Genomic DNA, 16,267 nt, shown 5'->3' on the forward strand with positions numbered 1-16,267 from the left:
GTGAAAACTTAAATTCTCATGTCTTAACAGCATGATAAAGATTGTTCATAGTGAGAGGAAAACACATGGAGATTTTTGACAGTCTAATCAAAGCTGACTGGTAACACTCTCTCTATTCAGATAATGAGAAATTATAATAAAAGAGCTTAAAATACTGTTCTGATAGCAAATATTCTGTGTGATATATGTTAACTGTCCCAAACAGGAACTTTAAAAAGAATTGAAATTGTGTCACTTATTGAAAGTTCTTTAGTCATCAAAGCCTAACTTTACTTTGTAACTCAAAATTCTTGAACTATACTTAATTTTCAAATATTTACTTCAAAAAGCCTTAACTAACATTTTTATTCTCTTAATAAGTTAATCTTATTTACTATTCTGGAAAAAGTGATTCCTGCTGACACCCTAGAAAGGTAATTACTTTGACAAATAGTGTGTTCATGAAAATTGCACCGAATATTCTTTCACTTGACATATTAAATGTGATGCATGTAGAGAAAATTCTCTAGCATGTGAGTTTCTATCTGACCTAGATTCACACAGCCATTCTTCTGGTCATGTGCAGACTCAAATCTAAAGGATCAAGGGTTCCATCTACAGTCTTGTATAGTTGCAGTGAGAATAAAAAGACATCAATGAAGGAATTAAACATTTTAATATTTAAATTTTACTTTTATTTTTATTTATATGTTTGTGTGTCTTTGTGTGTTTATAGTCACATGTTTATGGGAATACCAGGAGAAGCAGGAAGAGAATACCAGATTCCCTAAAACTGGAGTTGCAGGTGGTTTACAGCCTGGGTCCTGGAAACTGAACTCAGGTCTTCTGAATAGCAGCAAGTACACTTGACTGTTGAGCTATCTCTCCAGCCTCGCCTTATAATATTTTAAAGACTTTATGATAATACAACCTAACTTCTGTTTGCTTTGTAATGCTTAACTCAGCTAACTACATACAAACAATAACTCATTTTAAATGTGAATTGATTATAGCACTACTTGCAATTACTTGAAATTATAGTTGTTAATAATCAGGCCTTACTTTAGTCTCATAATATATCTTATCAGGTAGCTGCAGCTGTTTATCTACATTAAAATAAAATAACTATTAATTACAGCACTATGCATCACACAAATACCCATTTCTGACTATTTGTCATTCTGCTGAGGTTGAAATGTCTGATGGTTTTAATATAAATTCAAAGGTGTGTTCCTCAAAAGGATAAGTAAATAATATTACATAATTATGGTGGTTTGGTTTAACAATTCTCTAAATTTCAAACCAAATCCTTCTTATAGTTAACCAGCTTTATCACTTTTATTTCTTATGATTGACAAGAGGAAATTGCACACTTAGAAATATGAGACAAAACTTCGTTAAGTTTTTTAAAAAGTATACATTTTGAATTGTGTTACTGGTTGCCAGTGAGCATTAGGTATCTTTCTCTCCCAGTGTGCCAGAAAAGCTGTACTCATTTTGTCTTGCTACAAATCTGTAAATCTGGAAAGAAGGAAAGAACATGAATAGAAAATCTCTTCTTAGAATAAAAAGGCCTGGGGTGTTTTTAAAGAAAACTATAAGCCCTATTCTATTCATAGTAATTACAGGATAAGATCAGGTTAATGTGGAGACCCAGGTCAATAAAGTACTATGGGTTCACAGCTTTAATCTCCTCCTTTTATATAGTCTGTGGTGTTCACACACTGCTGGACTCACCAGACCACTGTAGGAAACATAGATGTCTTGAATGATTTTAGCATCATGGAAATCCATATGTTTTCAGTCACAACTTCAGTCACAAAGAGAAGATAACTTCTCTGAACAATCAGACAAGTTTTTCTTCTTTCAGTTCAAATAATAAAGGTCAAATTTCATTTCTAAGTAATGCCATTTTCAGTGGTCTTTCACAATAAAATCTGTTTCTTTATTAAATTCTTCATCTGCTCATCATTCACAGAAGACGTTAGATATAATTAATAAATATATGAATGAAAACTAAAATAGATTAGCATCTGACACTGTGTACCTTTTTCTGAAATTTTTCCTAAAATATCTATGGAGGCTGAAGAGAATCTTGAAATTTGTACACTGTGCTGGAGAAATTTCATTGCAGCTTGTTTCTATTGTTTTGCCATGATTTCCAGAAAGTGTTTCTTCATGTTCCATATCTCAGTAATCACTGTGAAATTTTCTTCTTATGGATTGAATGTAATGTACTTCCATATAAGATAGTAGCTAAAGATTAGATTTGTTGAAGTTACTATTAGTGGTATTTTTATTTTATATTTTTAAGGACAGAGAGAGAGAGATTAGTATCAAAAACATCTTATTGTCAGAAAACATTGAATTGCTTTAGAGAAAATAAAACATTCTATACCCACTTGTTTCACTGCATAGACAGCTGTATGGTTCATATTTACAAATAGTAGATAAGTGCTTCAGCAGCACAAATACTAAAATTGGAAAAATACAGAAAAGATTATCATGGCTCCTGTGCAAGGATGACATGCAAATTTGTGAAGTGTTCCATATTTTTATATCCTGAGCCATCCTACAGGAACCACTGCACTCAGAGCAGCAGGATTTCAGGATCCAAGAGGAACCCTGAGTCCCAGGAGTTCTTCCACACAAGAGCTCAGGATCACAGGATCTCAGAGACAGCTGGACTCAGGGGAGTTCTGACACAAGCAAGATAACTGGAAAGACACACTTCATTCAGGGACAGTTAGTGCAGGTAGCACTAGAGTTAACCAGATGGTGAAGGGCAAGCACAATAACACAAGCAATGGAAACCAAAGTTACCTGGCATCATCAGAACCCAGTTCTCCCACCATAGCAACCCCTGAACACCCTATCACACCAGAAAATTAGGATTCAGAACTAAAATCACGTCTCATGATGATGACAAAGGACTTTAAGAAGGACATAAATAATTCCCTTTAAGAAATACAGGAGAACACAGGTAATCAGGTAGAAGCCCTTAAAGAGGAAACACAAAAATCCCTTAAAGAATTACAAGAAAACACAACCAAACAGGTGAATGAATTGAACAAAACTATCCAGGATCTAAAAATGGAAGTAGAAACAATGAAGAAATCTCAAAGGGAGATTACCTTGGAGATAGAAAACCTAGGAAAGAGATCAGGAGTCATAGACACAAGCATCACCAACAGAATTCAAGAGATAGAAGAGAGAATCTCATGAGCAGAAGATACCATGGGAAACATTCACACAACTGTCAAAGAAAATGCAAAATACAAAAAGCTCCTAACCCAAAACATCCAGGAAATCCAGGACACAATGAGAATACCAAACCTAAGGATAATAGGTATAGATGAGGGTGAAGATTCCCAATTTAAAGGGCCAGTAAATATCTTCAACAAAATTATAGAGAAAAACTTACCTAACCTAAAAAAAGAGATGTCCAAGAACAAATAAGAAGCCCAGAGAACTCCAAATAGACTGGACAGGAAAGTAATTCCTCCCATCACATAATAATCAAATCATCAAATCCATGAAACAAAGAAAAAATACTAAAAGCAGTAAGAGGGAAAAGGTCAAGTAAAACATAAAAGCAGACCTATCAGAATTATATCAGAATTCTCACCAGAGACTATAAAAGCCAGAAGATCTGGACTGATATCACACAGACCCTAAGAGAACATGAATGCCCAGACTGCAATTCCCAGCAAAACTCTCAATCACTATAACTTGAAGGATCCAAGATATTCCATGACAAAAACAAATTTACACAATATCTTACTACAAATCCAGAACTTTAAAGAATAATTGATAGAAAACTCTAAGACAAGGAGTGAAACTTCAAACTAGAAAAAGCAAGAAAGTAATCTTCCAACAAATCCAAAAGAAAATAGCAAGACAAACATAATTCCACCTCTAATAACAAAAATAACATGAAGAAACAATCACTTTTCCTTAATATCTCTTAACATCAAAGGACTCAATTCCCCAATAAAAAGACAGACTAATAGACTGGATACATACAAAAGACCCAAAATTTTGTTGCATACAGAAAATGAACCTCAGTGGCAAAGACAGACACTACCTCAAAAGGTTGAAAAATAATTTTCCAAGAAAATGGTCCCAAGAAACAAGCTGGAGTAGGCATTCTAATATCAAATAAAATTGACTTTCAACCAAAAGTAATCAAATAAGATAAAGAAGGGCATTTCATACTCATCAAAGAAAAAATCTACCAAGATGAACTCTCAATGCTGAACATCTATGCTCCAAATGCAAGGGCACTCACATTCATAAAAGAAACTTTACTAACGATCAAAGAACACATTACACCTACACAATAATAGTGGGAGAGTTCAACACCCACTCTCAGCAATGGACAGATCATGGAAACAGAAACTAAACAGGGACACGGTGAAATTAACACAAGTTATGACCCAAATTGATTTACCAGATATCTATAAAACACTTCATCCAAAACAAAAGAATATACCTTTTTCTCAGCACCTCATTGTACCTTCTCCAAAACAGAACATATAATTAGACACAAAGCAGGCCTCAACAGTTACAAAAAGATTGAAAAAAAATCCCTTGCATCCTATCAGATCACAGACTAAGGCTGGCCTTCAATAATGAAACAACAATGAAAAGCTCTACACAGTGATGACTTGATCAAGGAAGAAATGAAGTAACAAATTTAAAAATTTTAAAATTTAATGAAAATGAGGACACATCATACCAAAACTTCTGGGACTCTATGAAAGCAGTGCTAAGAGGAAAACTCATAGCTCTAAGTGCCTAAAAAAAGAAACTGGAGAGACCATACACTAACAAATTGACAGCACACCTAAAAGTGCTAGAACAAAAAAAGAAGCAAATACACCCAAGAGGAGTAGGAAATAATCATACTCAGGGCTGAAATCAACCAAGTAGAAACAAAAAGAACTATACAAAATATCAACAAAACCAGGAGCTGGTTCTTTGAGAAAATCAACAAGATAGATAAAACTTTAGCCAGACTAACCAAAGGGCACAGAGACAGTATCCGAATTAATAAAATCATAACTGAAAAGGGAGACATAACAACAGAAACTGAGGATATTAAAAAAAATCATCACATCCTACTACAAAGGCTCCTCAACAAAACTGGAAAATGTAGATGAAATGGACAATTTCCTAGACAGATGCCAGGTACCAAAGTTAAATCAGGAGCAGATAAACCATCTAAACAGTCCCATAACCCCTAAAGAAATAGCAGCAGGCATTAAAAGTCTCCCCACCAAAAAAAGCTCAGGACCAGATAGTTTTAGTGCAGAATTCTATCAGACCTTCAAGGACGACTTAATACCAATTCTCTTCAAACTATTCCACAAAATAGAAACAGAAGGAACACTACACAATTCATTCCATGAAGCTACAATCATGCTCATAAGTAAACCTCACAAAGACCCAACAATGAAAGAGAGCTTCAGACCAATCTCCCGTATGAATATCGATGCAAAAGTACTCAATAAAATTCTCCCAAACTGAATCCAAGAACACATCCAAACAATCATCCATCATGATCAAGTAGGCTTTATCCCAGGAATGCAGGGATGATTCAATATTCAGAAATCCATCAATGTAATCCACCACATAAACAAACTCAAAGAAAAAAAACACATGATCATCTCACTAGATGCTGAGAAAGCATTTCACAAAGTTAAACATCCCTTCATGGTAACAGTCTCGAAAGAACAGGAATTCAAGGCCCATACCTAAACATAATAAAAGAAATACACAACAAGCCAGTAGTCAAGATCAAACTAAATGGAGAGAAACTTGAAGCAATTTCACTGAAATGAGGGACTAGACAAGGCTGCCCACTGTCTCCCTATATATTCATCATAGTACTCAAAAACCTAGCCAGAGCATTAGACAACAAAAGGAAGCCAAATGGATACAGATAGGAAATGAAGAAGTCAAAATTTCACTATTTGTAGATGATATGATAGTATACTTCAGTGACCTTAAAACTTCCACCAGAGAACTCCTAACATTGATTTAAAAAAAATCAGCAAAGTGGCTGGATATAAAATCAACTCAAACAAATCAGTACCCTTCCTCTACTTGAAGGGTCAACAGGCTTAGAAAGATATTAGAGAAATGACACCCTTCACAATAGTCACAAATAATATAAAATACCTTGGTATGACGCTAACGAAGCAAGTGAAATATCTATATGACAAAGACTTCAAGTCTCTGAAGAAAGAAAATGAAGAAGATCTCAGAAGATGGAAAGATCTCCCATGCTACTGTATTGGCAGAATTAATATAGTAAAAATGGCCATCTTGTCAAAAGTAGTCTACAGATTCAATGCAATCCCCATCAACATTCCAAATCAATTCTTCATAGAGATAGAAAGAGCAATTTGCAAATTCATTTGGAGTTAAAAATAAAACCCTAGGATAGGGAGAACTATTCTCATCATAAAAGAACTTCTGAAGGAATTACCATCCTTGACCTCAAGCTATACTACAGAGCAATCCAAAAACACATCAAAACAATCATCCATCATGATCAAGTAAGCTTTATCCCAGGAATGCAGGGATGATTCAATATTTGGAAATCCATCATTGTAATCCACTACATAAATAAACTCAAAGAAAAAACCACATGATCATCTCATTAGATGCCGAGAAAGCATTTGACAAAATTCAACATCCCTTAATGTTAAAAGTCTTGGAAAGATCAGGATTTCAAGGCCCATACCTAAACATAGTAAAAGCAATACACAGCAACCCAGTAGCCAACATCAAACTAAATAGAGAGAAACTGGAAGCAATCCCACTAAGATCAGGGACTAGACAAGGCTGCCCACTCTCACCCTACCTATTGTACTGGAAGTCCTAGCTAGAGCAATTAGACAAGTGGGAAAGGAAGAAGTTAAAATTTCACTATTTTCAGATGATATGATAGTATACTTGAGTGATCCTAAAATTTCCACCAGAGAACTCCTAAACCTGATAAACAACTTCAGCAAAGTGGCTGGATATAAAATCAACTCAAATAAATCAGCAGCCTTCGTCTATTCAAAGATAAACAGGCTGAAAAAGAAATTAAGGAAATGACACCCTTCATAATAGTTGTAAAAAGTATAAAATACCTTGGAGTGAATCTAACCAAGAAAGTAAAAGATCTGTATGACAAGAACTTCAAGTCTCTGAAGAAAGAAATGGAAGAAGATCTCAGAAGGTAAAAAGATCTCCCATGCTCCTGGATCAGCAGGATTAATTTAGTAAAAATGGCCATCTTGCCAAAAGCAATCTATAGATTCAATGCAATCCCCGTCAAAATTCCAAATCAATTCTTCATAGAGATAGAAAGAGCAATTTGCAAATTCATTTGGAATAACAAAAAACCCAGGATAGCGAGAACTATTCTCAACAATAAAAGAAATTTTGAGGGAATCACCATCCCTGACCTCAAACTGTACTACAGGGCAATAGTAATAAAAACTGCATGGTATTGGTACAGTGACAGACAGGAAGATCAATGCAATAGAATTGAAGATCCAGAAATGAACCCACACACCTATGATCACTTGATATTTGACAAAGGAGCTAAAACCATCCAGTGGAAAAAGGACAGCATTTTCAACAAATGGTGCTGGTTCAACTGGAGGTCAACATGTAGAAGGATGCAAATCAATCCGTTCTTATCTCCTTGTACAAAGCTCAAATCCAAGTGGATAAAAGACCTTCACATAAAACCAGATACACTGAAACTAATAGAAGAGAAGGTGGGGAAGACCCTTGAATACCTAGACACAGGGGAAAAGTTCCTGAACAGAACACCAATGGCTTATGCTCTACGATCAAGTATTGACAAATGGGACCTCATAAAATTGCAAAGCTTCTGTAAGGCAAAGGATATTGTCAATCAGGAAAATGCAAATCAAAACAACCCTGAGATACCACCTCACACCAGTCAGAATGGCTAAGATTAAAAACTCAGGTGATAGTAGATGCTGGTGAGGATTCGGAGAAAGAGGAACACTCCTCCATTATTGGTGGGATTGCAAGCTGATACAACCACTCTGGAAATCAGTCTGATGGATCCTCAGAAAACTGGACATAGCATTACCTGATGACCCAGCTGTACCACTCCTGGGCATAAACCCAGAATATGCTCTAACATATAACAAGGACATATGCTCCACTATGTTCATAGCATCCTTGTTTATAATAGCCAGAAGCTGGAAAGAACCCAGATGTCCCTCAACAGAGGAATGGATACAAAAAAAATGTGGTACATTTACACAATGGAGTATTACCCAGCTATTAAAACTAATGAATTCAAGAAATTCTTAGGTAAATAGATGGAACTAGAAATTATCACCCGGAGTGAATTAACCCAATCACAAAAGAACATACATACATACATGGTATTTACTCACTGATAAGCAGATGTTAGCCCAAAAGCTTGGAATAGTGAAGACTCAACTCACAGGCCACATGAAGCTCATGAAGAAGGAAGACCAAGTAGGGATGCCTCAGTCCTACTTAAAAGGAGTAACAGAAATACTCAAGGGAGCAAATATGGAAACAAAATGTGGGACAGAAACTGCAGGAGGGGCCATCTGGAGACCATTCCACCTGAATATCCATCCCATGTACAGTCACCTAAGCTAGACACTTATGTGGATGGCTGGAAGTGCATGCTGACAAGAACATGATATAGCTGTCTCCTTAGAGGTCTGCCAGAAACTGACACATTCAGAGGATGATGCTCACAGCTAACCACTGATATGATCAAGGGTTTCCCAATGGAGAAGTTAGAGAGAAGACTGAAGGAACAGAAAGGGTTTGTGACCCCATGAGGAGAGCAACAATACCAATCAACCAGAGCTCCCCAGGGTCTAAACCACCAGCCTGGGCGCACATAGGGAAGGACCCATGGCTCCAGCTGTATATGTAGGGGAGGAATGCCTTTTCTGGCATAGGTGGCAGAGGAGATTCTTGGTCCCATGAAGGATGAACACAGAGTGGGAGGGATGTGAGGGTGGGGAGGGAGGAGTGTTGGTGGGGGGTAGGTGGGGGCACAGCCTCATAGAAGCATGAGGAGGGTGGATGGGATAGGAGGTCCCTGGGTGGTGGGAAGGTGGGTTAGAGGATAAAATCAGAAATGTAAATATAATAACCAATAAAAAAAGAAAAAAATAAAAACATCCCTCAGCCAGCCAGTTCAGAGAATAGCATAGGTGCTCAACCAGCTAGCACTTGTTCCTGGGGTGGGAACAGAGGCTGGAGGAACAGGAGCTAAGCCTGACAACAAAGGACTGGTTAGTGGCCCCAGCAACTTGCTGGTGAAGTTGCAAGCATCCTGAAGTCAAAAAGGATGTCATTCTGCAGGAATGCTATAGCCAGCATTGGGATGGGCAAGAAGAGGGACTGTCTGGACTTTATAATGTGATGTCATGAGCAAGACAGAGAGGAGATAAGCTTCCTACTCAGTATCTCTTTGTTGCAACACAGGACAAGTGTGAAGCTAATTTTATGAGATTTGAGAAAAGATTACAACTTCAAGGTTGCTGATTTTTCATCAAACTAAGCTTCTACTACTCCCAAGGCAGAGTTCAGATTGGGATGCTGACTTCTGAGCCCTGACCAGAGACTACTCTGATTGTGATGTTCCTATGTTATTTAAACTCAATGGAAAAAGGAAAGGGACATGTGTATACTAGATAGTTATGAGAATTTAAAAGAACAAAGTTGGAACAATCCCATGCAAGGATATTAGGTAAATAAAAGTAGAAATATTAATAGTTAAAAATTTAATGGCTCATGTGTTTCTCATCTCAGTTTAGAGAGGGATTGGTATATTGTGGAGAGCCAACAGAAGGCAGCTATCAACCTTGCAGCCATCTTGAGCCATATACCCTGACAAGAGACTTGTTTACAATAGCCTACAACAGCTGAGCACACTCTGATAACATCTTGCTTTAGATACCCAGGATCTTCCCTTGGGTGTGTAAGACTTAAAGGTGTGATTTAGAGATAAAACCTAAGGGCATGACTTAACGGGCGTGGCTTAGAAGTGAGACATATAAAAGGTGAGAGGCAGACAGAAGAAAGTAGTAGGCACTTGAGACTCAAGACAGACAACTATTATTAGACACTAGAACTTGGAACTTGAGACTTGGAACTGAAAGAACTTGGAACTGGAAAAGAGACCAAGGACAGAGAATGAGAAATTAGGACTTGAGATTTATTACAGCTGGAACTAGGATTAGGACCTGAAACTAGGGACTAGGAACTAGGGACTAGAAACTCAAGACTTGGGACTTGGAGAGAAGAAGAGAGACTGAAGAATAAATGGGATTGAATCACACTCTGTCTGGTCTCCATTCTTAGCATCCGTCCTCACTCTCTGTCTTGCTGAACCCCGACCTGCTGACCGGAGCAGCCTGGGGCGGTGAGGGCTCTGAAAATTTAGTCCCCAAGGCTTTTGGCAGTGCAGGTTCCAACATTGATAGATCGATCCCTGACATTTTGGCCCCCCAACTTGGGGTAGAGCGGTTCTCAACAGTATATGTCATTTGATCTGGAATATTTAGGAGGACTCGGGGTCTTTGGTTCTCTAATTACAAATGAGGGTATGTAGGCTAATAGCCACTAGCATAACTCTTTAGTAGAGGACCGCAATCCCCAACTACTCACTTTGTAACTTATTTTTTTTCCTGTCTCTCTTTTTAAAAATAATAATGTAATAGGAAATGATGTGAGATGTCTTAGAAGACAACATTAAGTGACTGTGGGAGAAATAGAACTTAGTTTCGTCCTCTATATCTAAATAAATAAATAAATAAATAAATAAATAAATAAATAAATATAAAATTACAAAAGGTTCAACAGAAGTGACCATTTGATATAAAAATAAAGCATGTTAAAGTTGAGGTCATCCAAAGAAATTTTCTAAAAATGAGCTAGATAAATAAATAAGTAAACAAATAAAGCAAGCTACCAAATATGTGAGTACATGAAAGATGTGAGCACTGGTTAACACCAACATGCAATATGGCAAAAACAAATCAATCAGTTCGGCTTAGTTCAGCCTCTGCAACTGGCCATCTGGTACAAAATCAACCACATGTATCCCTGCATATTCATCTTCATTTTCACAAACACTCAAGAGAATGTCATTCTACAGCAAAATACAATTAAAACACCATAATATTTAAGAATCTTTCCTTTCAGACACTCTCAGGAATAATGTATTTTTATGGAATAATTATTGTAAAAATTGTTGGATAATTTTTATATAAACATACTCTTTGCTGTAGAATTTAGAAATAAAACATTTAACTTGTCAAAGAACATCATTTCAGATGATGGCAACTTTCATGAACAGGTCAGTGTGGCTTTAGTGATGTTGACAGTGGATCAAAGGGACCCAGCCACTTTCAGGCAACTCTATAATTTTATAACTGCCCCAACATGAAGTTGGTCCAATAATCTCAATTATTGCTTATTATTTATTTTCAACATGATCAAAACAATACTAGTTCATGTTTTTATTCCTATGTACATAAAATCAGAATCCTAAGATTTCATTTAGTGAGATAAAAGTTTAACATAATAATCAGACTATTGCAAATATAAACCAGCCAGAAAGGAAGGAAGCTTTGTGTAACTAGACAATTTTTGAAATAACATTTAAATTTAATTCAATGTTTATTTATCATGTATATGCTAAAGAATAATATGTCCTTGGAATGAATTCAATTAGAAGAGTAAACCTATATACTATTTAGAATCAGCACTAACAGTTATTTATAATTTTATTCATTTAATTTTGTCCTTGAATTGCTTCATTTTAATTTATACTTTGACTCTTAAATAAATATTTATCAAAATATAGTAAAACAATGTAATCATCCAACACTTTGTTTTCCCAACTAAGCTTATAACGGTACTATAGAAATCATAATGTTCACTATGATTTTGCTCAGTTAGAGACTCTTTGCTAGAAGTTTCTAAGATATGTGTGATCATGCACTAACTTAGATTTCTAGGCTAGAGAGGTGGCTCAGTGGTTAAGAGAATATACTGTTCTTGCAGAGGACCCAAGGTTTGTTCCAGTAACTCCAGCCAGAAAATTATTGTTCTGATATCCACAGGAGACTTCATTGATGTGAACATGCACATGCGCGCGCTCACACACACACACACCAACACACACACACCAACACACACACTCCAAATTAAAAACAATATATTTAAACTGATGTTTCTAATCTGCATGTTTCTCTTCATAAAAAAATGAAGTTACAGTTAATAATAAAATGATTTGTTACAGGTTTTTTTATAACAATTATATATTGATGTACATTGATCAAACATAATAAATATCTTTTCTTTCCCAAGGGCCTGTCTGCTGTAAAGGTTTGTGTTTCATAAACAATTTTAATTCAAAACAATCAGTTAATAGTAGGATCTTTCCTGTACACTTTAGTTTGCTTGTGTGCATGTATGTCTGTCTAGTAATATTAATGTTTGCCATTCTATAAACTGACTCCAGTTTGAAAGTAATATTTTGCTCAGGCAAAGTGCATTATCAGGTTGAATGGACAAAAGCTAGAATGTACTGTCAGCACAAAGAATCATGGTTTCATCATCTTGAATCTACTGCAGTGGAGAAAAAGCAGAGTCAGGATTTACTGTGTCTCAACTTTCAGTTGAATCATCAATTTTGAAGTGTTGCCAAGCGAATGCAAACAAAATAAAAAAGAAATTTGCTATAAAAGATTTATTCATCTGCCATGGCTGTTTGTATCAAATCTTTTTCAGACTTGGAACTTTAAATTTTTAAAATTTGTCTGTTTTAACTTTTAAAACTTAAGATTTTTTGTTACTGTGAATCTCAGTTGCTATAATAAAAATATATTCATTTAAATAACATATTCATACTTCTCTCATTTGATCCACACAATAAACTGAAAAAGAATAAAAGCTTTAACACTAATTTTTAAAAAAGAGAAAGACCCACAACTTAGCACAGCTTGCTGGAGAGTTGTCTTATAAATTCATATAAAGACAGAAATTCAATTTTTAAAAGATAATATCGACTTTTAAATTTCCACTGTGCTATATCTTAAACTGCTTTCACAAGACCAGAACCAAAAAACAAAAAAACAAACAAGCAAACAAACAAAACAAAACAAACAAAAATAACTTATGTTGCAAAGTCCTTATCTATCTGACTGTTTGCTGTAAACTCTGAGCTTTGTATAAAAAGAATGATCTGATAGCAATCAAACTTCTCTTTGCATGCAAACACCTCCACAATTTCAAGAAGCCTTTTGTAACTAAAAGATAAAAATGTTTCTCTCCAATCAAGTCCCTCCCAACACAGCTTTGGTCTGTTCTAATTCTGGAGCTCCCACTGTATAGTCTCTGAACACTCTGGTATAACCTTTATGGCCCATGGGACCCTCATCAAACCAGGTACATCAAGGAAAAGAGCTCATTCTTTATGGTGTGAATGTGCACAGTATTTAGTTCATCATATATATACCACCAATAAGCATTTGCTTAGTGAATGAATGAATAAGAATGATACTGTCTTAGGCTTGCTGACAGGTGTCTAGTATGGCTGTCTTTTTAGAGGTTCCACACAGCAGCTGACTCACACTGAGGCAGAAACCCACAGCCAAACAGTGGATTGAGTTTTGGGACTCCAAAGAATAGAATTAAAGATTGCAGGCCCTAAAGGGATAGGAACTCCACAGGAAGTCCAACACCATCAACTGTCCTGGACTCATGGCACTCTCAGAGACTGAACAACCAACCAGCTGAACCTAAACCTCCCTGCAAATATGTAGCAGATGTGCAGCTTAGTCTTCATGTGAGTCCCAAACAACTGGAGTAGGGGCTATCCCAAATCTTCCTCTAGCTGGATTGTCTTCTCTGGCCTCAATGGGAGAAGATGAGCAAAGACATTTTATGTCAGAATGGAGGAATACTCAAGGGGAGGCCTTACCCACTCAGAGGAGAAGGGTAGAGAGGATGGGGAATGACTGTGGGAGGGGTGACCAGGATGGGGGCAGTAAGCAAAATGTAAAGTGAATAAGGAAAAAAAAAGAATAAATGAGGTAGAAAAAGCTTTAGAAAAAGATCTGAATTTGACTACAAACATATTTCTCCATAAACCACTTGAGGTAACAGTGAGACATGAAGACATGGAACATACATACAATAATAGCCAGGACAGCAAAGTCAAAGAAAGCTTAACTATTTTGTAAAAGATTAAGAGGAATTCAACCTTCCTAAGAGATTTGAGAACAGTCAAACTGAAAAATAGAATACAGTAGAAACTAAGACCAGTCACAGAACTGAATGTTTCAGAGATAGCTGCACCAGGTTCTGCTGGTAATTGGCCACGCTGTTCAAATAAAAGATGACTTTCTTATCTCTCACCAATCCCTTCCTTTCTTTACTGCAATAACATCCTCCACTCTAAAATTATTTGCAAATACTATTCTCTATTATTTGCAAATAGATGTGACTTAAATACAGTGAGAGTGTGTAAGATTACCTGTGTTGAAGTTTAATTATGTGTAGTCTTGTGTTTGTAGTTTAAAATCCATTGGAGGTTATGGGGATTGAAGTCATTGACCCTTCTTTCCATAATTGAATCTGGGTGACTTTATAGAAAAAAGACCCACATATACATGTTCTGTGTCTTACAGGATGTGCTGCACTATATCACATCATGTGATACCTCTCTGCCAAAAGAAGGCCATCGCAACATGAGACACCTTAACTTGGGAGCCCCTAAAACATATGCTAAAATTAACAGACCATTTTTATATTTCATGTATGCTATGGTATTGGTGCTATTGTCATAGAAAGTAAGCTAGTTAATACAGTCTTTCTGGGAGGATTTGATTTTTGTGTTTAGACTGACTTGATGCAAAAATAAAAGAGATGGGAGAAAGAGAGAGGAGTAGTAGCTAAAAATAAAATATTCATAAATTCAAAAGCCTACTAGCAGATTTGAAAATTTCTAGGTCATATTTAAATGTCTAGAAGCACAGACAGTGGCCCTAAGCCAAGCTTATATGGAGCTCAAGGAGATAGGAAGTCCTCATGACATAAACATCTCATGACAAGTGAATGAACAAGGAAGCCAAGAAATATAAATGGAAAAAGAAATCTACTTCATCATTCACATAATCATTCATTTGGGAAACCATTGAGGGATTTCAGACATAGGACCACAAAATATGGCACACAGACATTTGAGTGAACAGCTGAAATAATAAATTTCTTGTGACTTTCCTTTTGATCTTTTTTTTTTTTCCTAGCAGAGGCCATGTCAGATTTCCATGACATTTCTCTAGATCAGATTATAAAGTTTACATTTCAGAGGTACACATTTTGTACCAGGTAAAAGCAGCATCTTATCTGTGAAGGAACAGGGACACAATCATCTCAACAACAAAATATTTCTAAATTCCCTTCTATATAACCATCCATTGTCTTCGGATCATTATCCTGAGAACTTGGCACTGGACATCCTATGAAGGAGCACATTCCTGAAGGAAACTGATTCTTTCTCTCTCAGCAGTCATTGACCACCAACATCTAAAAAGACACATTAAGAAGCATCGACCATCAACATTCACAAGTCAACTTGTGCTGTCATTCTGGCTGTTTTTAGATCACCACTTAGTTTCGAGTTCATTGGTAAGCTTCCCTGCATCTATGCATACTTACAAGTCAGATAGCTGAGAAACAGGGCTGCAGTGGAATGTGAGGAATAAGGTAAGCCAAAAAAAAAAAAACAAGTTACAAGAGAATCTGAATTATTTGAGTGATATTAAATGCAACATCTACAGCCATTTGGTGGTAAACTAGATATGGGTGCTCTACAGTGACAGACGCTAGATGCTGCCTGAAAGGAATACACTGGACATAAAAATTATTCATTTTGAGACACATATGTTTTAAATGAATATAACACATACACACACACACACACACACACACACAAAGGGACAAGTCAAGTCAAGGTCTTCAGATCACATAGAGTGAATGTCCTAATCCAAAAGCTAACAGCCTGAAGTGCTCCAAAGACCAAATCCTTCTGAACACTGTTAAAATACAAATGAAAAGTTCCCATTCCACAAAACTTTGTTTTTATATACAAAATGCTTAAATTATTACATAAAACAAAATTCAGACTATATGGACATGATACATATGAAAAATAAGTGACATATATTTAGACTTGTTCACA

The 16,267-nt window shown here is 36.1% G+C and overlaps 1 long non-coding RNA gene and 1 other non-coding gene across 3 annotated transcripts in view; one reads left to right on the forward strand and one right to left on the reverse strand.

Moving 5' to 3' along the window:
• LOC117707673 (uncharacterized) overlaps nt 1-16,267 on the reverse strand; it is a 452,126-nt gene that overhangs the window by 307,553 nt on the left and 128,306 nt on the right. The window lies entirely within an intron of this gene.
• Nucleotides 2,434-2,536, forward strand: LOC117708090 (U6 spliceosomal RNA). The gene has a single exon (XR_004606796.1). It is a non-coding gene; the product is annotated as a U6 spliceosomal RNA (small nuclear RNA).

Source organism: Arvicanthis niloticus, chromosome 4 (assembly GCF_011762505.2).
Source record: "Arvicanthis niloticus isolate mArvNil1 chromosome 4, mArvNil1.pat.X, whole genome shotgun sequence".
NCBI lineage: Eukaryota > Metazoa > Chordata > Mammalia > Rodentia > Muridae > Arvicanthis > Arvicanthis niloticus.